Below are 26,824 nucleotides of genomic sequence, written 5' to 3' on the forward strand. Positions count from 1 at the left end.
GATGATGATATTAATATCACACCAGAAAGGGAGACAATGGTTACTTGCACACCTAAAAGAGAGGAACCACCACCAGTGCAGCAACTAAAAGGTGCGCAGGCAGCCCTTTTGGATATCACAGAGCAGGGATATCTGTCTCCGACCCCCACCGAGAACTTTTTCTCATTAAATGAAGAGTCTTTTGGTTCAGAGTCCCCGGGGTCACATAGCGATAGCAGCGATGACACGTGTGTTGATACCTCCGCAAGCAGCCAATGTGAAGGTAAAAAGTCAGAAAGGAAACTGAGGAAAACCTTAGAAGGAAGGAAATCCTTTCCGAAGGCAGACACTAAGGAGGAGGAACTCGAGTCAGATCTCCGATGGGACTATTCTGATACTTAACCATTTTTGCTATTAAGGGGGCATGGAGCAATGGGCACAGCCAAGAGCGCACAAGAGGGGGTGGACATGCAGAAGGAATCAGCGCAGACATCCGAACCTACGTTAACAATGATCTTACAGTCATTAAGTACTTTTCAGAACGAGGTCAAATCGGAAAATCGGATTGCCCGTGTGGCAGCGAAGAAGCTACAGGGTTCTATGCGCAAAATTGGTAAGACCTGCACAGAAATTGCTGAAAGAATGAGCATGGTGGAGAGCCGAACAGAGATACTGGAAGTTACAGTGGACACCCTGAAAACCCAGGTTACATCACAGGGAAATGCGGTTACTGACATCACGTGGAAGCTCGAAGAGGCCGAAAATCGCCAACGCCAGAATAATCTCTGAATCCTTGGGATCCCAGAAAACAGTGAAGGAAGCGACATCCGGGCATTTGTTATTAACTTGTTTAAGAACGTATTTCCCAAGCTAACACAATGGGACTAGGATAAAGAGATCCAACGTGTACCTAGATTCCCACTCTCACTCCCTAAACGACCACGTACGGATCATACATTCCCCAGAGTTATACTGATATTTTTTGGCAATTTCCTATTGCGTTAGGCAGTATATGATCTTGCTCGGCCAAATAAAAAAAGGAACTGGGAGAGCTTTTCATTTTTCGCGAAGCCAGATTTTGCACATGCCACGGTGGAAAGACGCTGGAGACTACGACAACTGATTACACCCTTCCAGAAGGCAGGGGCCCTTGCCTTTCTCCAGAACCCGGCCAAGCTGAAAGTCGTGTCACAGGGGCGCACTTTGTTTTTTACTTCAGAGATACAGGCAGAACAAGCATTGAAAGATATCATTGCAGGGAGCGCGAGGGGATCAGGGAATAACCACTGATTCTTTATGATAAAAACGAGACTATTGCTGGACTATGGCGGCCGCTCTTTTTGGATACTTTGACATATTAGCCTGCTAGCAATACAAACCCTGTACTTTCCGGCCTGTCAATCTATTTATTTCTATATTTGACCTATATTTCTTTCTCTTTTCTAATCACTTCTTTCATGAATTTCTGCGTTTTTCTTGTCCGGTGGGCTGAGAAAAATTAGGTAATATATTCTAGGGCACTGTTTGCACGTATGGGCAGGAGGAAAGGAGGGGCGTGGAGTGTGGGTGAGGTTGGTCAGACGCTATCACACACGCTCAGGATTGAGCCTGGCGGCTTGAAAAGTAGTGGAGGGTGGGGGAAGACCGAGGGAATTTGAGTACAAGATGGGTGAAAATAGATGATGGGCGGCGGGGTCACAACATTAAGAAAATGGGAGGAAAAGTGCTTAGCTGGCAGCAACAGTATTATAGTAAACAACCAAAGATTGATCAAACAATAGTATGGCAAGGTTAAGAATTATATCACTAAATATATGTGGCCTTAATGATACAAAGAAAAGACAGAAGGTGGCTATGGGACTGCAAACAATGGATGCAAATGGAGGCTAATATAATATGCTTGCAGGAGACACACATCGAGGGGTCACAGCAGCATCTACTTAAAACATTAGGGTACCAACTCATTATTGCTTCAACACAGGGGGCACGAACAAGAGGGGCGGCCATTCTAGCGAAAGGGGGGGGCTCCAATTCATAAGATCATTGTCTGACAAATTTGGGCGATGGGCCATCACCGAATGTCATTATAATAATGGGGAAAATAAGATGACACTACGCACTATCTATGGCAACGTTAGCGATGATCCAGATGTTTTGGTCAGTTTCACTAATGAATTAGCACATTGGCCCCTGCCCTTGATCGTATGTGGGGACTTTAACTTACACCTGCCAGGAGATTGGTCAATGGGTCCCGATATATATAAATATCAAGGGAGGAAACCAAGAGTTTTCAGGGCTCTTAAGGATTTTTGTGTACTACATGGACAGCTGGCAACTAAAACACTCTGGGGATCCTGGTTTTACATATTATTCCCATCCACATTCCTGCCATGCACAACTTTATTACATGTTTGTCTGCAATTCCCTGAAAGCTACCTGTACAGTAGGAAAACTCCCGAGGGTATTATCAGACCACAATCCATTAGAATTAGATCTAGCATGCAATAAAGTGTTTGGAATTTTGAAAGGGCGTTTTTAAAGAATGAGAAATATTGTCAACATTTGAGGGAGTGGATCCCGACTTTCTTAACGAATAACCTGGGTAGCACACCTATCGAGGTGGTTTGGGACACGCTGAAGGCTGGTATCAGAGGAGAAACGCTCCAGTTTCCACTTAGGGCCAATAGAGGGGGGAAACAACACTTGGCAACGCTACTACAGAACTTGAGCAGAGCAGAGGAAGATCTGATTACGGTTACTCAAGAGGGATGGGTATCGGATGATGAATTGGCACGGGTAGTCATTGCCAGAAATTTCATATCCGAGATCTTTACGGAAAAAGCCATAGCCAAAGCAACAATCTATAGGGAAAAAACATACAAGCTCAGCGAGCAAGTAGGCCATCAGTTAGCGGTTCGCACCAGGGAGGAGATTTCAGCTAATGTAATGAAGGGAATTAAGGATCTAGAAGGTGGTCTGAGATCAGAATCATCTGAAATTAGAACATAATTTCAGAAATGTTATCAAGAGCTGTATAAAAAACCAGAAAGAGGACAGGAGGATCCTGAAGTATATTTAGATCTAATTGTGGGCAATCGCTTTGAGAAAGAAGATCAAGATAGTCTAGATAATCCTCTTTGCGGGGATGAAATACTCCTCTCCATGAATACACGGGCTATGGGCAAAGCAGCAGGTATGGATGGGATCCCAGCAGAGTTTTTTGTTAAATTTGCAGATCAACTTAAAACAGTTATGCTAGAATTATTTAGCTCTATATTTCAGGGGGGAATCCACCTGCCTCTTGGTCGATCGCTAAAATCATGGTTTTTCCAAAAAAGAATAAGGACCCCCTGGAAATGGGATCTTACCGTCCTATAACACTAATAAACGGGGATTCCAAAATTTATTCCAAACTTTTGGCTGCCCGATTGGCACCAATCATATACAAAGTTGTGACCGCTCACCAACACGGGTTCATCCCGGGGAGGTCAACAATAGATCATGTGCGAAGAATGATTTCCCTATTTGACTATGCAGAGACCACAGGAGACCCTATGGCACTCATTCTGCTTGACGCGGAGAAAGCGTTCGATAGGGTCCCCTGGAAATTTCTGTGGTAAGCCATGTCCCGCTGTGGAATCACCAAGGGGTTCATTAAAGCCACCCAAGGGTTATATTTCAAACCAGGTGCCAGCATTTTGATTAATGGGACCCTGTCCGAGAAATTTACTATCACTAGGGGGACAAGACAGGGGTGTCCCTGCTCACCTCTCTTATTTGCAATCTATATAGACTCATTTATTTGCACACTTGAAAATCACGCATTAATACCACCTATTCGCGTACATAATCATGACACAAAAACCCTAGCATATGCCGGCGAAATTGCATTGGTCACCAGCGATCCTAATAGGGCTATTAATGTGATAGAAGAGGAGGCGCAGCGGTTTGGAAGTGTCGCTGGATACAAACTAAATTCCTGTAAAACCCAAATTGTCCTCAATGGTAAAATCAGGATGAGGGATAACAGGGTCACAGACCATGCAGTATACCTTGGGGTTAACATAAGTGCAAAAATTGAAAACATTGTTAGCATCAATCTGGACACACTGATATGTCATACAAAAAAAGAGCTGGCTCGTTTGGATAATCTACATTTGACCATTGGGGGCAAATGTAATGTAGTTAAAATGCTCTTCTTGCCCAGATTTTTGTACTTCTTCCGGGCAGTATGTCTGGAGTTTTCTCCCCAGTATTTTAAAACTATCGAGTCTATGTTCTCAAGATTTATCTGGGGATTCAAGAGACCCCGTCAGGCTCTTAAATGGATTATGTTGCCTAAAAAAAGAGGGGGACTAGCAATGCCCAACTTTAAACTATATTATTGGGCAACTGTGGTAAAATATTGTGTGACACTTATCTCCAAAGAACCTAGCTACCACCTTATACCGACACCACAAGAAATAATACTGGGGGAGGGGTGTGAGGGATGCTTATGGCGACATGTTAATGACAGCTATTTTACAAAAGTAAAATTTAAGACCATCTCTAGCATATACAAAATGTGGGGCAATGTACGGAAATTACTGGGCCTGGGTCGCTACTCGTGCTATACTCCCTTGAGTCGCAATAATGATCTCCCTGAGATTTTCCAGGATGGATGTATGGTTAGGTGGATGGCGGCAGGGATACGACAGCTGGGCTGTTTTTTTACACCAAACGGACTCAAGAGCTTTGAGGAGCTGCGCAACGAATACGACATCAGTCACAGGGACTTTTTTAAATTCTTGCAGATCAGAGATTTTTAATTAAAGAAAGGGGGGTTAAAATTTCAAACCAGCCAAACTATAGAGAATGTATGTAGAAAACTCACTCCTAGAATCGGGGAAATCTATGAAGCACTGATTATAGTATTTCCAGATGATATGGATAAACAATCAGTAGGCTGGCAGGCTAAAACGAAGCGTACAGCCATCAACCCCCGTACATGGGCGTCTGCAGACATTTTTCCAGGGGGGGCAAAATGTTAACGTCATCACCATCCTCCGACATGATGTGTGCCAGGTGGGGCACAAGAAACACTGGGGCGCAGAACTGGGATAGACTCAATTAAATGCCAGGAATCCAGGACATGTGACTGACCCTGCCACAGGCCAACAAACACCACCTGTAGGGAAAACGCTGAACTTTCGGACAAGGGGCTTTAGCTATGTCTGCTAGGTGTGCAGACTTCCGGGTCCTCGATCCAACACCAATCAAGGCTGTCTTCAGCACTGCTCTCCCACCCTGATGACATCTTATTTCTAAAAATGGAGGTCCGGCATTTTCTTATTGAGAATGTTGGGTCAGTTGACAATGGTATCGTCTGGGACTCCCTAAAGGCGTTTTTACGAGGCCTCATTACCGCTAAGGTGTCCTATAGAAGGAGGGAGTATAGGGAGGCTATTGCTTTGCTTGAAGCAAACATAGCCAATGCCCAATATGATATCGATACCAACGGGGCTTCCTCGGTAACCCTTTTATCAGAGTTACAAAGTAATCTTCTCTCCTTAAAAGGGCAATTATCCTCAATCTTGAACCAGCGTGTTCAAGAAAGATGGGATGCTAGTAAGATCGCCCATTTTGAGTACGGTGAGGGTGCAGGGAAACTATTAGCCTGGAAATCCAAAACCGATCAAATTCGTAACAACATAGATTTGATCACGGTTAACAACATCTCAAAAACATCGGATACGGATATAAGACAGGCTTTCAGAGATTTCTTTCAGGAAATCTATTATGAGGATAAAATAACTGAACCTGGCCAAATTAGGGAATGGTTAAATCAAACAGCTCTGCCGACTTTATCGAGCGAACAGAGTGATCATATGGATAGCATAATCACAGAGGGAGAAGTCGTAAAGGCTATTCAATGTGCAAAGAAAGGGAAGGCTGCAGGACCGGATGGTCTACCAGCGGAACTCTATAGAGCATTGGTGCAAGAACTAGCCCCCTTTTTGACAACCTTGTTTAACCAAATCCTACAAGACGGCATGCGTCCTCCATCATCTTGGGATAATGCCTCTATAACCTTAATACTAAAACCTGGAAAGGCACCTTCCGCATGTGGGTCGTATAGACCCATATCAATTCTGAATGTGGATTATAAGATTTTTACCACAATACTTGCTAATAGATTGGCAATGGTGGCACCTGAAATCCTTCATTCAGATGAGAAAGGGTTTGTGAAAGGGCGGCAATTACACGAACTAACTTATGATTTAATCGGGGCAATAGATATGGCCTCTTTGGAGTCCCTCCCCTTAGCGATCCTCACACTGGACGCAACCAAGGCCTTCGACAGAGTGAACTGGGTTTACCTGTCGGAGGCCTTGGCGAAATTCAACGTGGGTGAAAAGATGCGGAGAGTAATTAGCCTCTTATACCAGAATCCGAGTGCCTGCATTTTGGTAAATGGTATACTATCTGAGCCTTTGAACATCTCAAGAGGTACTAGGCAGGGCTGCCCTCTCTCCCCACTCTTGTTCGATCTATACATTGAACCATTTGCACAGAGCCTAAGGGAGAGTTTCAACATCAGACCGTTCATGTATAAAGGGTGGGAGAGAAAGGTGGCCCTATACGCCGATGATATTCTAGTATACACCTCAGAGGTACATACTGCGCTACCAGCAGTTTTAAAGCTGGCCTCGGAGTTTGGAGAAATATCTGGGTATCAGATTAATCCTGATAAAACAGAGATGTTGATTTGGAACGTAGATCAGATTCCAGCAGATATCACGATACGCCCAGGGAACAAGTTGAGATACTTGGGAATTAACATCATCAAGAATATTAATCAGATAGCTGAGATAAAGTTTGTTGCTGTCACTAAAGCATGTCGTAAATTGCTAACCTCATGGGCACAACTTCCTTTATCATTTTTAGGTAGGGTTAATTTGATTAAAATGTCTATCTTACCTAAGGTTTCTTTTCTTTTTAACACTATTCCATTATATTTTGATCCCGTATTAATAAATAAATTACAATCAGATATTAACTCCTTCATCTGGAGTAACCGACTTTCAAGGATTTCCTGGAAAAAGCTCAGGAGGCGTAGAGAAAAAGGTGGTATCGCGGCCCCAGATTTTCAATTATATGCATGGGCATTTCAATTATCACATGCCAGAATACTTCTTAAAAATCCATCAGGGTACGGGGTTGAATCTTTGTATTCCACTCTCCTCACAGGTGAAGGGGTTAGTCATTCAGGGTTTTTGTTTAAGTTTGGAGATCCTAAGTTTTTAAAAAAGATTAAGTTGAAGATTCTGCAAGGATTTGCCAAGTTATGGGCACAGATAACAAAATCTATTAAGGCAGGGTACTACAATAGTAGGACTCCACTGTGGGATCTGCCAGAGACCCCCACCTGGTTGAGAGATAGTCTATCGACACCAATTAAGGAAGCTGGATTGACTGTCTGGGGGGATTTGTTTACAGAAGGAGAGCTACTTCCGTGGGAGTATCTTAGAAACACCATTGGTATAAATTTTGCGAGGTTTAAATACTTACAAATAGACAGCTGGTCCCAAGCATACAATTCCCGCACAACGCGTGGAAATAAATTCCCTATAGGAAGTCACAGCCAATTAATAGCATCGTTGGTTGGTATAACTTGATTATGGAGGAAAGAGACGGAGATTTCTCACTACCAGAAGACCTGTGGTCATCAATTATAATGGGACGGAATCTACAAACCCTATGGGACCTATCCTGTGGATTGTTGTGGGACGTAGTGAAACCATCTTGGCTCCGTAGAAATCACATCTTTACTATTGATAGGGCCTACTACTCCCCATTAAGGCTTTCGAAATTTACACAGGGGAGCCAGGTAGCATGTCCTAAGTGTGGTGAGGTAGCTGCTTCGGACTGTCATATGTTTTTTGAGTGTCCCGTTCTGTCAACTTATTGGGAGGGCATAATAAGAACTTTGTCTCTATCTTTGAACTCGAGCATAGTCCTCGATCTCCCACTGATCATCTTTGGCATTATGGAAGGTCTTCAAAGATCAAAGAAGAAGCTAGTTTTCTATTCTATCTTGCTTGCTAGGAGGGAGATATGCAGAAGATGGAAAGACCCTTTGCCCCCTACAATAGAAGACTGGTATTCTTCGATTCTAGCGGTTTCCAGATTAGACCTGGGTAGGTCTAGTAACCCCAAGAAAAAAGCGTTTTGGCATCTATTAAACTGGGCACATTATTGATCTCCCGGGGTTTGTTTTTTTTCCCCCCGGGTCCAATGATTAAGCCACATGGATACATCCCAGGGCCTGGTATTATTGTGGAATCTTCCACTTTTTTTGTTTAATGATTGGTTACTGTCTGGTGAAACGGAGTTGGTCGAGAATGAGGAGCTGAGGGTTGAGTTTGGATAGCTTATTTTGAACCCCACCAGCTAAGATATCTGCTGAGACAGCATCTCGCTCGTACACCACTGAACTTCATCATCGAAACGGATCATTGTGGCAAATGAGGACAAAAAAAGAAAGAAAAAAAAGGCTGTCTTCAGCACGATTCGATTTTTATCAGAATACTTTAAAACAGCCTATGATTAAAGCACCAGATTAAATATACTGTATGCACAGTGTATGTTAGGGATTATTTGTAGCACACATATTTATCAATATTGGCTTCTTGGTGCTAGAATTCATGATAACTTTTATCCAAAGTTAAAGCACAACGTCAAAGTTAGTAATAAATAATGCATCAATCACACACGCTAGTGATTCGCCAATGGGTGCTCCCTTTACTAGATTTCACTGGGCATTGCTAAATTTTACACACATTCAATTAATTTATGCAAAATAAATTGCATAGGTCCAAATGTTAGCTATATTTTTAAAAAGAAACTTAGAGTCCCTCTACATGTAGTCAATGTCAAACTGACAACGTGCCCACGTTTAGGGCTACAATAATGGCCAGCTCCCTTATGTGGAAGCCCGGCACCGTAAATGTGTGGCACATGCAGCGCCCGCAGCGGCGGCACATCACAGGTCCAGGGATGCTGAGTCTTACACAGTGGTCGAAAAAAAGTAGGGGAACAGTGGGCGGAGAATCAAAGGGCAGGAATAACCCAAGGATTGGATCTGTGGGTGGAGCCAAAGGTGTGGCTAGAATGCGCAGACATCCCAATTTTTAGTATTTGTTTGGCATTTCACTACCCATTTTAATCAACCAATGGATTCACAAAGTGGGATATGATTCTAATCACAGAATGTACCAAATACGATAAAATGTGGAACACAAGCCATTTGTCTCCGAGCCATGGAGTTTCTGTCATCAGCACTACTCCCTTTTTCCACAACAGCAGTTCAAACATGATTGGCAAAATATCCTAGTTTGCAAATGTTTTCTCTAAAATTATGGCTCTGCCATATTTGCCTCATAATGCAAGATCTGCTGTATGATCCGACCATTTAAACTAATAAATTGTTTGTAGCTCAAACATATCAAAAGTTAATATAAAATGTGACTTGTGCTGCTGCGGAGTGGAGGGCCTATTGTAAAGGTTGACTGGTCACCTTTCTCACTGCTGCGTTTGTATGTTACACTGGTACTAATAAGGCAAAATCTTTCCAGAGACTGTTAGCATGTGTACACACGTCAAAATAATAAAAAATCTGAAAATATACTGCATTACGCTGCAGCCTTTTTTTATGCATAATTTAGTCAACACTACAGCATCATTTTGTCATCCTTTGCTGCATAATTAATTCCAGTAGCCCCACAGCAGGCAGCATATGTTAAAAGTGCTTGTGAATGAAGCCGGGTGACTGTTTGCGAACTTAGTTTGGTGTGCGAGCAAATCGAGCATTGCCAATCCCTGGTGAGTTGCAGCTACTACTGCTGAAACAAGGCCAATGGAGGTCCTATGGGTTAGGCAGACTGGCCTCAAGGGCAGGGCCAGCCATAGCACTGGTGGTGTCCTGTGCATTAATGTTTGTTAGTGCCCCCCAATGACCACCTCTGCCATGGATTCCCTCACTACCACCCTTTAACTGTGCCCCCAAGTTTACATAATCACTCTCTCTCAGTTGCCTTTAATTTGATTTACAGCGCCACACATACCATTGTAGGGTGTCAGAGCACTTTACATCACACACATTACACAGAGACAATCAATATGAGTGTAAATCACTGTATAGAAAATGTAATATAAGACTAAGGACTACAAGGTGTAGGAGTCACATGACAACCATACTAGTAGCCCGTATAGTTTTATAGTGATTGGTCTGGAGAAACACAATACCCGGAATTTTAAACATAATACATTGGTTGGGGGTTCTCCTTTATAATCAGAATTGATTTCTGTCCAAAAGAACACTTTTTACGACATTAGGATAATCAAAGACTGTGGGGTTGGGAGGGGGACATAACGCTCTAATTTATACCTTGCAGTTTGTATGCAGCTCTTAGATGACAGTTAATAGCTCACTGTTCTAAGTTAGGATTTTAACTTATAAACTGCAAGTAACAAAAGGATCTCTCTGACAAAAGCAGTAGCCGACTGACCTATTTACATTATGTGCACTTTATGATCTGCATGGCGCATGTTCTTTGCAGCCGGTACATTAACCCTCTGAGCTACCTTTCCATGAGTCAAAACTTCCACTTGGGATTTGCAATTGCCGATTTGCCAAAGGCCAAGTATCCTGGGTGGCAGATCATATCTACTGATCAAGTCTCCTGGAAGGCGATAAAATCATACCCCTCAATAAAACATGACCATTCAGAGGACAGTGTTTTGATAGTTTAGCCGGCAATATTCCAAGATAACAGGGAAATCTGTGGTGGATGTATACCTTCAGAGTTTATGGGAAGTGGTAGGGACTCCATGCGAGCCTTACTAGTATCCCCCGTTTGATACAGATCCTTGTCGGGGCTTTGGGGTGAAACTGCACAACTGTCCAAGTGTACTATCGGTATCGAGGTAGGTGTAAGTATTCAATCACATCGATCTAGTCCGGATAAGGGGGCAAAGCTGTTAGACAAATGGACCTCTATTGGTCTTTGTACTGGTCTAAAGGGTGCCCGTATTCGGCTGTCCATACCTTGGCATTCCGATGTAATAGGGAAGCGGGAGCCCTGATTGTAAAAATATCCTAATGGTAAGATATGCACTATATTGCTGTGACTTCCCAGCATCCCTCCCAGATTATCCAGCAGAAATCTTGTTATGTACATGTTGTTAAAATTAACGATTACACAATCACCATTCCCTTCTTTCCTTAAAGGCCCTATCCACGGTATACGTCTAGCCATGATCATATGCTTTTCTACACCTTCCTCCCAAATCCCAGCATCCTTGAGTCGGGTGTTAAACCAATGCATCGCTTAAGTAGCAAGTGTTCTGTGGTTTCAGTCTGTGCTGCCCGCAGGGGGAACGTTCGCCGAAATAACCACTAGTGGAGCAGCGGCCGAAGGAAGATTAAAAGCCGTAATGTTCGATGACACAGCATTGTGTTCTGAACCCCTATTTCCCTGTGGTTCATTAGTTGTGCTTGGTCACCTATCCAAGGTAAAGAGTTTATTGTTATTGGTCTCCATTGGAGCTACTACTGTCCCCCCTTTGCCATCGCACGGTGTGCTCAAAATTGATTGGGCGCATTCTCCTGATAGATTCCCTAAGTTGACATCTTTCCGGTGCGAGGGAGTTGTTGCCTTTTGTGGAGCTGAGGTTGGATTAACAGTGATCCTAGGAGCAGTTTGTTCCGTTCCTTCTTGAGGCAAAGGCTTGGGTTTAGCTGTAACCACGGCTGGAACCTTCTTCCCCAGGTTGCTAGGTGTAATCACAGGAGCAGATTTAAATTGTGCAAGATGGCCTTCTAGTGCAGAGAAACCTTTCTTGACCTGAGATTCGGAGTTTGTTAGGCGTTCCTCAATTCGGCTAAGTATGTAAGTGATTGGAGATAGTAGAGTTGCCAATAGGTTTTCGAATCTTCTCCACATTTCCTAACTTCAGCTTGAGCTGGAACCACCCATAGAAGCAATGTTGAAATCTGAACAGGGAGCAGCATTAATGTCTTGTATGCTGGGATCATCATCTAAGGCACGACCTCCGTTTTTGTTAGTCCTTGGCGCTTTCGCAGTGACTGGCCTCTGAGGGCCTCCACCCCTTTTCCTTTTTACTGCCTGGTCAGGAGTCGATTGGTTGGTTAAGTTATTATTTTTTTTTAATGTGGATCTGGCCGACGTTCGTGGGGCACAGTAAGAGCGGTTTTAATTACCGCTAATGGTGATGAAACAGCGACCTCAAATGACCCAGTTGGGGGACTCAAAGCGCCACTTGCCTCCTCATTAAGGATAGGTGTATTAGAACTAGCAACTGAATAGTCTGGAGAACGAGCTGTTGCAATTAGGCCCAAGGATGACCGTTTGGTCTGTTGTGGGTCCAAGGATAGACGGTGCTCTGTTATCGCTATCTCTTTCTCCACAACAGACGTAGCCCATAGTATAAATTGATCTAGCCACACTGCTCCCATTGGGTACACCTATCCTCTTCCCATCGCGTTTACTCATCTTAGTAGTGATGAAAAAACCCGCACCGTCAGTATATTCACTATTCTCTTAGTTTTTACAAATTTGAAGGAAATATTACAGAACTGACCTTGCGATTGAATCGAAGTTAGAGGGGGGCCCGGCCTGGCCCTGTCCGGTCTCTGATGGGCGCTGTTCCGCATAGCGCGTGCCGCGAGGCGCTATGTAGGCGTCAGAACAATCAAGGCGAGCAGGCTCAGGTGCGGGCTCACTCCACACGCCCCCCTTGGACTTGCAGTTCAAGAAAGAAGAGTGGCATCCACCTCAAGGCTGACGATGCGGTTCGCGCAAGCGGGAGCGGCGAGGCGATATGTAGGCGTCAGAACAATCAGGGCAAGCAGGCTCAGGTACGGGCTCACTCCACACGCCCCATGGGACTTGCAGTTCAAGAAAGAAGAGTGGCGTCCGCCTCAAGGCTGACGATGCGGCTCCCGCGAAGTGGGAGCGGTGAGGCGCTATGTGGCGGTCAGAACAATCAGGGCAAGCAGGCTCAGATGTGGGCTCACTCCACACGCCCCCCTGGGACTTGCAGTTCAAGAAAGAAGAGTGGCGTCCACCTCAAGGCTGACAATGCGGCTCCCGCAAGCGGGAGCGGCGAGGCGCTATGTAGGAGTCAGAACAATCAGGGCAAGCAGCTCAGGTGCGGGCTCACTCCACACGCCCCCTGGGACTTGCAGTTCAAGAAAGAAGAGTGGCGTCCACCTCAAGGCTAAAAGGACCCAGCTGCAGATCTTATTGGATTCTTTTAGTAATAAATAAGGGCAGTAGGAAGCAAGAAGTGTGGGTATTATGTTTTTCTTGACTGATGCCAAAACCCTGTCAATATGGCAGGAAGTTGAAATAATATAGTCTGCCTGGTAATGCCTTAAGAGATACATTGAGGATAGCGGCCAAGAGGGCCCTCTTTACTTTACTGACCACCCCTGGGAGGCCGTTCAACCCAGGTACCTTGCTCTTAGGAAGTAATTTCACTACCTAGTAGAATTCTTCAAGAGATAGGCTGTCTTCCCCTGCCCTCTAAGGATCCTGCTTTGCCTGAATTAGGGGGGTGGGGGCGGTGGGTTAAATCACAGGCTTAATGTATTTTGGGCACTTACTGGTATAAAGCCCTTGGTAATATTTCTTGAATGCCTCTAAAAAATTTTTTTTGTTTTTGACATTATCACCCCAGCTTTTTGGAGGGCACTAGATAAAGGTCAATAATGACCTTTTCATTATTGTGTACAAACCACATCCTGTACATCGCATGCCATTACATTGTCATAGTAAGTATATATTTAATATTTTTACGTCCCCATTGTCTACCTAAACATGTTAACTATCATAGTCACCTGTTACACTTTCCTTGAGATGTAGAGGTAGGTTGATGTAATGGATACAATATTATTGTCATGAGATATAATGCAGTGATGTAGTCCTTTACACTTTTTATCATTATTAGTGGAATCTCCTAATAGGCACTTTACCTTGGTCACCCTGTGTAAGCAACTAAAACATTGCATATTCATGAGAGGTAGGGGCCAACATCTACATGCCTCCAGGATGCCTGTTGGCTGCTAGATTTTGCCATTTAAAGTTGTTAGCCCGAATCTTTTCTGCCACAACTAAAGCCTGAAACTCGAAACTCACCTTCCTCTCCAAATCTTAGTGTATTTTTATTATTATTATTATTATTCTTATTATTAATAATAATAATGAATTTGTATGGCGCAACAGCTACCCGGAGGTTTCCCGGCGCCCTGGACCTAATCTAAGCTAGGAAGAGTCAAAGAAGTTATTGATTGAACAACCAAGTCTTAATGCCTTTTACATAGTTCTGTTCAAGACGGAGCGGAAGAGGTAGCGAATTCCACAAGACAGGGGCCAGCTGAGCAAAGGACCGGCCACCCATCCAAGCTCTTTTGAATCTAGGGATCACAAATTTAGCCTGATTCAATGAGCGAAGATGTCGAGTAGGGATGTATTGTTTAACCAGCTCACAGAGATAGCTGGGAGCCTTGCCAGTATTGATTCTGTACATGAAGCAGAGTGCTTTAAATTTAGAGCGGTTTCCCATCTTTAGCCACTGTAGATCGCAAAGGTAGTCTGTAATGTGGGTCATGCTTGGAAGACGATGTAACAGTCTAGCTGCAGCATTTTGGATCACTTGCAGCCGACGAGTAACATCTTTATTGGCTCCTAAGTATAATATGTTCCCGTAGTCCAGCCTTGACACAATAGGGGCTTGGACTACTGTCCTTTGTGCCCCTTCTGGTAGCAGCCATAGGATTTTTCTCAGCCACTTTAAAATGGCAAAGCATATTGAGGTGGTCTTAACTGATTGTTGTCGCATGGACAGTTGGTCATCAATAATGATGCCCAGGTTGCGAACAGACTGCGACGGTTGAGGAGTAGGACCCATCTCAGTCGGCCAATGCAGAGGACCCCACACCTCCTTCTGTTTACCAAAGAAAAGAAGCTCTGTTTTACCGCCGTTAAGCTTCAATTTGTTGGAGTGCATCCATTCAGCAATCTTTTGGAGTCCTGTAAGAAGGGGTGACACCTCAGACTTGTCATCCGCCGATAAAGAGAAGACAAGCTGGGTGTCGTCTGTGCAGGAGAATATAGTAAGGCCCGTTTCTTCTGCTATAATTGCTTTTTATTTTAAAAATATTTTTATTGCAAACTTGTATGTTGTGCACACCATGTCGCCTCGCTTTTTAGCTGCCAGCATGCCTGTTGTACCAGCTTCCAATTATGATAACACACGGCCATTTAGCCCACAACCTTGAGGTCGGGCGGCGTCAATCAGAAGTCTGCTAGACGCCTTCCATTTTATCAGCGGGTGCAACCGTATAACAGGAAATTCTTGTGTCTGCATTTCTGTTTCTCCCTTCCAACCACCCCCCAACAAATCAACAATAATGAGCCCCAGGAATCAACATCAATTATCGGTCAACTACTGCGTGGCATTCCCTACCCTGTCTCCTTTCTACCCCCTCCCCTCCCAGATCAGGTAACAGTCTCGTGGCGCTGAGTGCATTATATATCAGTACCTAGCTAATAGTGGGCAGCCTCGTGAGCATAAAGAGAAGACAAAGGGCTGCATTCCACAATGATCCTAGTTGTATATTGCGCCCCTTGATCATCCAATGCCACCAACGAGCCCCCCTTCTCCCAGCTCACATACTGCTCCAATACTCTGCAGCCAACCACCAATAGCCATACCACTCAATCCAGTCCTTCCCGTCATCACTCCATACGATAAGTGCCACGCAGAGTCAGCCATTCCCCTCATCCTTTGCTGCTATAATTGCTAAAGGACTTATATAAACATTAAAAAGCAGAGGACTTAAGATAGAGCCTTGAGGCACTCCATAAGAGGAAACGAGAGTGCTAGAATTATTATTCTTGTAGAAGACCTGGAAAGTTCGATTTGATAAAAAAGCTCTCCAGCCATTTCATGGCGGTGCCACCAACACCCTTAGATTTAAGAGTTTGGACCGGGGTCGCATGGGATATGGTATCAAAGGCGGCACTCAAATGCAATAGTATGAGTGCCACTGTGCTACCCTTGTCCAACCTCTGAGGAATTGTTTCCGCCACTCCCAGGAGTGTAGACTCCGTTAAATAGCCTGCTCTGAACCCGGATTGGGACGGGTGCAGAAGATTATGGGAGTTCACAAATTCCGTCAATTGATCATTGACATGCTTTTCCAAGATTTTGGAAAACGCAGGCAGCAGTGAGACAGGGCGAAAGTTGGAGAAAATTTCCGGATCCCTATTCGCTTCCTTCAGTAAGGGTAGGATCATTGCGTGTTTCCATATGTCCGGCATCACTGCTTCCTCAATTGAGGCATTAAGAAGTTCCCTAATCCCATTTAAGATCCGCAGATCCAGCTTTTTTAGAATGTGTACAGGGATAGGGTCCTTTGGGGAGCCCGACTTAATGCTTTTTAGTATATCCATAATGGATGCTGGATCTTGCAGTTGCCAACTGGTGAGTAAATTCCCGGAAGATTCTGCCAGCTCATTAACATAACTAGAAGTCGTAGGCAATTGAGTGGATTCAGGGCTCTGCTCTTCGTTTATCCTGAATTCGGTATACATTTTCTCAATTTTATCATTGAAATAGTTCGTTAGCTGATTGCATTGAGATACCGATAGTTTAGGGGGTTCTGGTTGATGTGCTGCACCCGATAAGTCTTGTACCACCTTAAAAGAAGTTTAGGATTATTTTGTGCAGCGAGAATATTATTTTTCGTGAATTCCGCCCTTGCGATCTTGCATAATAGCTGGTAGGCTTTAATAGCTTGCCTGTAAGTCAGTTTTTCTGCCGGTTCATACTGTTTTATCCACTGCCTCTCTAGTACCTTACATCTACTTTTTTCGGCTTTAAGAGCCTCCGAGAACCATAGAGCTGGAGGTCGATGGTACCTTGGTTTGTTCTTCGTTAATGGGATAATAGTATCTGCTGCGTCAGTCAACCAGTTATTGATTACGTTAGTGTCCGAAATTTTAACCTCTTTTAAGTCTGGCTTTGAGTTAAGTAGTTGAACGTTTAAGAGGTCCATGTTAAGCCTTTTCCAGTTTCTTGACCAGATAGCATCGGCATTGGCCATTGCTGACTTATGAGTCATTACCTGCTTGATCTTAAAGCTAACCAGATAATGGTCTGACAAGAATAAAGGTGTGTTAGACTCGCATGTTAAATTATTTACATTAGAAAAGACTGGATCTAACAAGTGTCCTGCTTTATGCGTAGGTCCGGAATTACATAGTGGCAAGTTAAGAGCACCTAGACCTGAAATTAGTGTCATGCAAATGGGGCAGTTATGGTCGTCAAGATGTAAGTTTAGATCTCCTAAAATCGAGAAATTAGTAGCTTCCAGTAGATATGGAGCAATGAGATCCGGAAGCGTGGCCGCCCAGGCTCCTGCTACTCCCGGGGGGGAGATAAATCAACATCCCTGAGTAAGTGAACTGGGGTGTGAGAGTTAATTTAAATAAGCCAACTTCACAATTATTTAACGGTAGTTCCTTCCATTTACAGATAAATTCCTTTCTAAAAATAATGCCTATGCCTCCACCTATTTTATTCTTACGATCCATCCTAACGATCGTGTAGTTTAACGGAATTGCAGTGGCTATAACAGGTCCTGAGCTATCGTTAAGCCATGTTTCAGTCAGGAAAATGGCATCAGGTTCGAGGTCACTTATTAAATCATACATATTTTCTTTGTGTTTTGGCAGCGATCTACAGTTTATACTGAAAAATCGATAGTCTTTGGTCATAATATCCTCTTTATGCTTCCCATAGAAAGTAGGATTGTTATGAACCAGAGAATCCCCTCTTGAACTTTGCAAACCCAAAGAGAGGGAGAAATTACAGCCAGGGCAAGGGACAGATGGGTTCTCTGGGTTCAACAACTTACAATTCTGATGGCAGTTGGGGCGTAGTTTGTTAAGATTATCGTGCGAGTATCTAAGAGAAGGCGTATTCCGGACAGGGGGTATGGCCCCTGGTCCCGGTCGGGCGCAGACGGGCTTGCCTTTGGCGCGCCTGCTGCGATTCGTGCTCATGGGCTCTCTAAGTAGAGTGGATGTAAGTATTCCTGCCCCCCCCTGTCCTCTAACCTGGAAGAGATGTCTGTACCACCTTGACTCCCTCCACAACAACCGGGAAAGACCCGTGGTGGACTGGGGAGTTGGCGGACTAAACTGCGGGTGTCTGAGAAACAGCGTGCAGCGGCAGGTGAGCAAAGAGTATCAAAATAAAAACACAGTGCGCTCAGAATCAAAAGGATTATTAAAAACAGTTTATCATGCCTTTGAATGCACCTAGAGCGAATAAGTCATTCAGCGCCCGTACCTATGGCTTAGCGCGAGTCCAAAGTATCTTCTTTCTTAGTTAGATTTCCAAAGATCTTAAAATATATATTACTTTTAGTTTATATGTTAGCTTTTTATTTTTTCCTCTTATTATTTCGGATCCTACTTTCCTTTCACACATAGTTGGTTAATTGATGTGATGTTTGTTTAAAGGAACAGGCATTCATTTTGAGTGCCCCTGTGTTAGGTGCAATATTTATTACACCTGATAAATAACAATACAGTAGGGTACATTATTTATTCAGTGCGATAAATAGTACCTATTATGAGATTATGTCATAAATTAAGGAATCGAAGAGTGACAGAACCAATAGAAAAGTGTGTCAAGACCACATATCGTTGGCCGTGAAAAGAAATTATTTAATTCGAAACATCAGGTGAGTGAACTACAGATTCGAAGAAAACCATCATGCACCAGACAAGCTGGCGACTGGCTTCATCATCAGGTTTATTTTTCGAAGGCTTGTAAAATTGTGCCCAAGAGTGTTAGTGAAAATTAAAAGAGGACATAGCTATACCCTATAAATCTTTAATAAAGTGATAGCCCTCCCACAATAAAAACAAAGTGATAGTGGACACCAGTAGGTAAAGCGAATTTGAACCAATGTGTCCTAAAACATCAAAATGGTCGACATGTTTCTGCTTTACAGAGCCAATTTGGCTCAGCTTTCATCAGGACCAAAAAATCATACCCAATTGGGCCTCGCACACTAAGGCGTGACCTCTCAAAAGAGTATGTAGCAACTCACGGAATTGCCGTGTAGATTCGCCTTGTATTGTCAAGGGTTTGCAATCTGTAAAAGAAAAAGAGTCAATCCAACATAACATTATCAATGCTTCCATATGAACAAGCTAACTCTGCAATAAGTAATTCGAGCATGCAAGTGTAAAACATTAAAGATGAGTGTGTTTAGTTGGAGACACCAGCTCTATATAGAGTTTAAGTTCAACACCTAGTCAGAAAAGGCAGATGTATAGGCTATAGAATTCTCAGAGAGTGACCTACACAAATGACATAAGAGAGAGCAGTACCTGTCTCTAACCCTCGTACGTACACAATATGCCAGGAGCCATAACTTAGGCTCAGGCAAGGAGTATTACTCAATATAAATATGCTCTGTATATTTAGCTAGAGCATCATGTAAAGGTCATCACAAAAATCATGATAACAACCTTACTGAAAATTAACGTGCCAAATTAATTTAAATACTCATAAATAACACAATGGAAGATGCGCTCATTTAAAAACCAAAATATTACTTTGTGAGACTCACTATTAAATGTTGGTGAACTTTCACCTTAGGCATGTGGTAAGGGCAAACTTCACGCCTGAATATCTGTGAAGGGAAAAACATGAGGAAATGTTAGCTAATCATTACTATGTGGATGTATTTAATCCCTCGATCTTAAACACACAAAGAGGCTGGTTAAGCCAGTCAGAAGGCAAAATGTAAAACACGTTCCGCTAGTTGCTCGAGTTCTTAAAAAACGCCGTCCTCTCGGCTACACAGCTTCCCAGAATCGAGCTTTCAAGCGACTCGCCACTGTGGACCTTCCGTTCGTATCACCACTGCCTGAACTGTAAGAGCGTAGTGAACGCGGAAGTGTTTTAACGTTGGCCCTGACGTTTCACGTGATCGGGCTATGTCTCAAAATTTAAAAGGGACAGATCTTTTCTGGAGCAACAGGGTGCACGGATAGTGTGTTATAAAAAAGAAATTTACAGGAATGCCACTAATTCTTTATTTTAAGGGACTAGGACAGTTTTAAATCCACAGTAAATTGCTACGTATTTCCCGCAAATGGTTACCCCTGGCATTAAGTATGTACAGCGAAAAAAGGCACATATTGACTCCTCGGGTCTGTGAGCAGTGATGGTAATAATAAAATCTGTTAGTGAGGCAGCAGAAAAATATTCTCTATAACGAAGCAACTCAAGAATTTTTACCCATCACTCTGGCCTCAATGATACCATCCCTTTGGGCTCAGTAATGAGACGATGACATTTCATGTACCAAAGCTAATTTTAAACTGACTTAATGGTGACATCTCTATTATTCTTTGACTTCAGTACAGAGTTTGCCAGTAAATGAAGACTATTTCCTTTCTGGTGGTTCATGGACACATGGGCCCATGTGTTCAAAGAAAATGTGAGGACTTTAAATATAAAAATTATTGAGTTGCTTCGTTATAGAGAATATTTTTCTGCTGCCTCACTAACGGATTTTATTATTACCATCACTGCTCACAGACCCGAGGAGTCGACTACGGTGTTTTGTGCACTGTTTAGCAATTAATAAAGTTGGAGATATTCAAAATAAGAGGCTTTCTATCAATCAATATGTGCCTTTTTTCGCTGTACATACGTAATGCCAGGGGTAACCATTTGCGGGAAATACGTAGCTTCTTCTACAATCCCTATGTGGGTCTACCTTACTGGCTACTTCTATTTAAGATTCCTGGAGTAGCTTTTTCTTGGTACTTGTGTTCAAAAATGGCGATCCTAGTATTCCTAACAAATATAGAACGATTGTCCTTTTGGACACCAAGGTGAATGGTTATGCCAATTGCCATCTGGAGGAACTGTCAGAATGGATTCTGTTCCAAAACATCCTGACAATATACCAAACAGGCTTTCATCCTAGAATAGAAATGGGCCAATAACATATTTGACTTCTGCTATTGGTTAGGTGAAGAGTCGGTAATATTCAGCTGACTATGCATGTTTTATATACTTCTCTGCAGCCTTTGATGTGGTCAAACCAATGTACTCTGGCAAAAACTGCACAAGTTAGGAATTCCCCAGAATTTACTACAGGTGGTTTTTGCCTTATATAGCTGCACATGGTTTAAATACAAGACAATATCTGGGTCAAGCTTTCTAAAAAAATAAAACCAACAGAGGGTTGGAGCAGGGCTGTATCCCGGTTCCTCTGTGTGAGAAACTGAGTTATTAGTTCAGGGGGGAGCGAAACCCTACCCAAATAAAAACCACAATCCTTGTCAAGGTAAACCACAAATAGTAACTAAATTAACCGGTGCTTAACCCTCTGGTAGCTTGACACACAAGGAGTTAGGCTTAATTTAGAGGTAACGTTTAAAGTATTTCTGCAGCACTCAAACAGTAATAAAGTGAAAACACAACACAAGAAAAGTCCAAAACCAATCTAGAATATTAGAGTAAACTTTAATAAATAAATTGACATCGTAATGACAAAAATCCAATCAGTAGAACTGATTTATGCTGTTTCAAAGAGTTTAAGAAAAAGGGTGCTTTGGAGCAGATAGTGCAAATTACGGTTATCTGGTGGCGCTGGACTGGGTCAAATTTCAGACTGACTGTGATGAAGCGCAGGCTGGGCACAGGACCAAGTTTGAGCTGCTGATATATCACCTTGTGTCCTTGGGATCAAGATGCAGTGTCCGCGTCGGCCTGGGCATCGCTGTGTCGAGGAGCCGTTGAGCAGGAGCTGTGATGCTGGTCCTGCAATGAGAAGATAGTGCTGGGCCGATGATGTTGGAGCCGCCAATTCAGAGCAGCAACGCTGCACTAGGTTGATGAAGCCACCGGTCTATGCCTGTATTGTGGAGACTTGCGTCGTGCTGAATCGGTGCTGGTGAAACAGCCAATCAGGAGCTGTATTAGAAGCTCTGCTGTCGCTGCATTGGTTTCAATGAAACCACCGGCCTGAAATTGGCAATGCAAGGACTTGCATCGGGATGCGTTGTGATGTGTTAGCTCATGTGAAGCCATCGGTCAGGAAACTGTTGTATTCATGTAGCTCAGAACAGGAGGCAGGTTGACTAATCCTTGGAGACACTCTAGTAGTCCTGGGTTAAAGCAGCAAGGCAGGCCTCAGGCAGCAGAGCAGTCCTCAAACAGCTGGTCAGTCGTCATGAAGCAAAGCAGTCCTTACACAGCTGGGCAGTCCTTCTTCTTGTAGAGTCTGCAGGCCCAGGAGTGTTGAAAAGAATGGGTCAGAGGGCCCTATTGTTATACCTGGTGCCAGCTTTGAAGTGGAAGAAACTTCTGGAGTCCCCCACCACCCCAGATGGTTCTGGAATTTCTTTCCTCCCTGATCTGGTCCCAAGAGTTCTGGGGTGGCAAAAGGCTAGTGTGAAGTTCTTTGTGAGTGCAAGAGGCAGCCTCTATTGAAGTACAAGTGTGGTAGTTGACAACTCCCCCCCACATCCTGTCAGTAGGGCCCATCCTGGCAACACCATTTCCCCCTTTGTGACACTGTCTAGGAGGAATACATAAAGGCCAACTACACCTAGTCTTATTTATTTGAAAAGTTTTATGAAGCACGAACATGACCCTTGTGAGTATCAGAGCGCTGTACGCAGAGGAAAAAGCATGAATAAACTCAGTACAATAGAGGTCAACACTGTAAAAGAACAAGGAGCAAACAATCAAGATAAGGTACCGGGTAGTGGGCCCCGCTATTGCTGTTTCTCATACAGTGCAATATATTTCCAGTGACATTCAGCAAAACAATTATAGAGCGACTCATCACAACATAGTAAAATAAATGACAAATCTGTAATCGGCCCAAGAAGTATTCTTCTAGTATAGTCCCGGAAGGACCCTAGTGTAAAATAACAATCTACCAACCAATTAAAAATTAATAGAGAAAGATATTTTGGGATAAATGTGAAATCTGTCAACAAGGGGACTTGAAAAAAAAGTACAGGATGAAGCAGTTAATGTTCACTCAGGAAAAGTCATTTGGCCTGTTTTTTGAAAGAGGCAGCGGAAGGATTGGCTCTAATCTCCACAGGAAAAGCGTTCCAATTTCTAGGCGCAAGGCCTGAGAAAGCATGCTTGTATGTACTTTTTGAATTTAGGAGGTTTCAAGAGTAGTGTGGACGTACTTCTTAAGTTCCGACCGGAGCCAGAAAGAACAAGCTTGTTTGCCAGATAGGCCGGAGTATTGTAATGCAGGGATTTATGCGTGAGGCAAGCCCATTTTAAAACTAATCCTGGATTTAATAGACAACCAGTTAAGCTGCACATGGTCAGGTGTGATGCGATCATGTTTTTTGGAGCCTGTGATGAGCCTGGCTGATGCATAGAACCTGGCTCTGAGAGGGGTCAAGCTCACTTTAGGATGCCCTGCAAGTGTCACCAAACCATATTAAAGTCCTAAGATCAACAGGGATGGTACTGCAGCTGTAAGTCTTCTGGCGGAGGAAAGGCTTGATTTTCTTAAGGGTGTTAAGATGAAGTTGGCACCCCTAATAGTGGCACTGATGTGAGCTTGCATATTAAGGTATTTTTCCAAGGTAATGCCTAGCAATTTAGAGGAATCAACCACGTGAGGGGTGCAGTTAAGGGCTGTGAGTTGTTTTAGCCACCTCAGGGTAGGTGCAGAGTGGATGTGCGGGGCAATCAGCAGGAAGTCAGTTTTGAGGGCATTCAACAAAAGATGGTTCCGGGCTAACTATTGTTGAGTTTGCGAGAGAGCCTCATTTAAAGTTTTAATGTCCTCCAAAGAGGAGATCTTCAGGTAAAGTTGCATGTCGTCTGCGTACATGTGGTAATGAATGTGAGAATGGTTCAGAATGACAGTGAGAGGTTCCATAAAAAGGTTGAAGAGCGTGAGCGAGAGTGTTGATCCTTGCGGAACTCCAATCCTGACCGCGGTACTAACTGGATGCAAGGGGCTGTTTGAGTTTAATCCTTTGTGTGCCGTTATGTAAGAAAGAGGCAAACCACTTTAAGACAGGTCCCAAGAGACCCATCCTAAGTTGAAGAAGATAAATCAAGTTTTCATGTTTGATGGTGTCGAATGCAGAAGACCGGTCCAGAAGGATCAGAAGACAAGGGACATTTTGATCAAGGGATTTCAGGGCATCATCCACAATGTGAGTTAGAGCAGTTTTAGTACTATGCCCTGCTCTGAAACCGGATTGATAGAGGTCAAGTAGTTGAAATTTCTCTATATGGTTGCTTAGCTGCTTGTGGACGCATTTCTCGAGCAGTTTGGCTAGCGTCATGATGTTGGTGATTGGTCGGAAGTTGTTACATGGGCTTCTTAGGGATGAGAGTTACTTGCCCAATTTTGAGGCAATCTGGGATGCTACCCTGCAGGAGAGATTCATGAATGATCCTCGACCAAAGGGGTAGAATGGCCGAGTTGAGGTCTTTAAAAAATTTAGCAGGTAGTGGATCATTGAAGTGATTGGCCGGTTTTAGAGTTGCCATAACGTGGCCTAGTTCTGTGCAATCTGGCAGGATAAAGGAATTCCAAGAGGCATAATTTTTAGGAGAACAACCAAGAAGTAAGGAGACTGCCGGGGAAACCACAAGCTCCACTGATGATGTGGTATAGATTAGAGGTGGCACCATGGGAGTGTCAGGTTGCAGCTCTGGTTCAATTTTCCTAGTTATTTCAGAGAAGTGTGAACCAAGGCCTAGGCTGCAGGCACTACATAGTTAGGGCAACAAAATGCCAATTTTCTAAAAGTTATATAAACAAGGGGTAGGCCCTTCACTCGGCTAGAATGGGCCGGTAACTAATAGACAAAGAAAAGTTTCTAGCCGGCAATTTCAAGCGCTGCCACTGATTTAAGCAGACTCAGACCAAACTATTCAATAGGATAATCATCACCATTAATTCATGATTATTCACAATGTTTCATTTTTTTCATAAATATTTGCATGATAGAAGGCAAAACACTTCAATTGATAATGTGATCTCAAAACAAATCATAAGGCTATAATCAATTTGTAATCAGTTATACAGATTATACCAGTCAATAGCAACAAACAACAATAGAAAAGGTAATCCGTCCCTACAATTTCTCAAAGGCTTCTGCGGATTACTGTCCACAGGGGAATAAACATGTTATGTTATGTTATTTTATTTGATAACTCGCACAGATACTCAAGAGGCATGAAACCAAGAGAAGTGGAAGGCTGGCATTAGACAAAAAGATACGTTTTCAGGTTCTTCTTAAAAACCAACGGGTCCTGAATGTTCCATAGAGCAAAGGGAAGGGCGTTCCATGCCATGGCAGCTTTCCGGGCGAGAGAGCTGCCACCTAGCCTCTGGTATTTAAAGCGAGGAACATTCAATACAGCATAGGGTATACATTTTTCAAGTACATTATTTTCCTGTTTTGCGCACTTTTTTCAAAGCTTTAGTTTAGCCTCTTATGGAGCTAGAAGCCAACGCGTTTTGAACCCTACTTAATTATGTGGGGTTCTCTTCAGGGCTGGGACTGGGTTTCTGCAAAGCAGTAAACAAAAGAATTTGGGTTTATGAGTAAAACAATGTATATGCCCTTCTCTATTCACTTCTATCTACCCAATACTTGGAGTACTAAGAGGAGTTTTACTTGATTGCTGAGTTTGGTACTCAATTAGACAGATAACAGGCCAGTTTTCCTAAAAGACGTTTAAGAAGCATTCAATTAGAACTCTTATTAGCTCAAATCTTATCATATTTTCAATGGTTTTGTTATTGCCACTTACTTAGGAAAGAGCTCCCTTTGACCATCTTTCATGCTGGCTTATATAACCTCTTGTTTTAAATCCGCCTTATTTCTGTCGAAGGAAAAGTAATGGAATGATTTAGCCCATAGTTAGATTGTAACCTTTTAACAATGTGAAGTACTAATGGGGTCATACATACTTTGTTCTAAAACCGCTGAGGCGGTCACAAATGAGTCTTTTTTGTTTCAAGAGGAAAGGATGCGCATCTTCCGGGAAATTCTGAAAGCTAAGCAGTAGACTGAATTAATATGGGAGCCTGGGGGCCCATGCATTTACAGCTACACGCTGAATCTTTAATCAGAATACGTACACGTGCTCATGTGTAACGGGTCCTCACTCAGTCAAATATTTATTGTCTGTGCGTGAGAGCAACTGTTCTTTCAATAGTCTGGAAATTGAAAGAGTGACCAACATTAGTATCGTAGAGACGCACTGTGCATATGAAAAGGGGGCCTTTAAATAATCACTCACTCATACTGCAGGTTTCTCCGGCTGATCCGCCTCACTCTCAGCATTCGGATTAGCAGTGTATTCAATGTGGCTGATTCTGTTGGTTGTTTAAAAGCGGACTTCCTGTTCATTGAGCCCATCCTGATGGTTGCTCTGTGTGGTATTCTGGAACTTTTAGTCCCTTGGTCATACATTATTCAATGTATCATTAAAATCATGAAGAGGAAAGCATCCATTTCCAATTTTGATTGCTTTTTTCAAATCCATTGTCCGCTTCAAAAATAAGGACACAGTATATATATGTCAAATGTAGGGAGTTAATCTCTGGCAATTTCTGACATTTCATTGAGGCCAGTGACAGTGCTTCTTTCTGAAGTAAGGCTTGTTCCACGTCTCCGCCTCGTTTGGGCTGTTTCACTACCCACAAGACTGTCCATTTGATATCTGT

General features: G+C 43.2%; 1 protein-coding gene and 1 long non-coding RNA gene across 5 annotated transcripts in view; one reads left to right on the forward strand and one right to left on the reverse strand.

The window, feature by feature from the left end:
* LOC144818221 (uncharacterized) overlaps positions 1–19,762 on the reverse strand; it is a 161,961-nt gene extending 142,199 nt beyond the window's left edge. Inside the window, exons 1-2 of one of the 3 annotated variants that reach the window (XR_013607072.1) lie at positions 19,700–19,760; positions 19,175–19,219 (exon numbers count right to left, since the gene is read on the reverse strand). This is a non-coding gene — a long non-coding RNA (uncharacterized LOC144818221). Of the gene's footprint in view, positions 1–19,174; positions 19,220–19,699 lie in introns of all 3 variants that reach the window. The other 2 variants (XR_013607073.1, XR_013607071.1) reach the window with 2 other exon arrangements.
* The window catches only part of ARSK (arylsulfatase family member K), a 961,037-nt gene that overhangs the window by 536,722 nt on the left and 397,491 nt on the right, over positions 1–26,824 (forward strand). The window lies entirely within an intron of this gene.

The sequence above is a fragment of the Lissotriton helveticus genome, chromosome 2_1 (assembly GCF_964261635.1).
Source record: "Lissotriton helveticus chromosome 2_1, aLisHel1.1, whole genome shotgun sequence".
NCBI classification, from domain to species: Eukaryota; Metazoa; Chordata; class Amphibia; order Caudata; family Salamandridae; genus Lissotriton; species Lissotriton helveticus.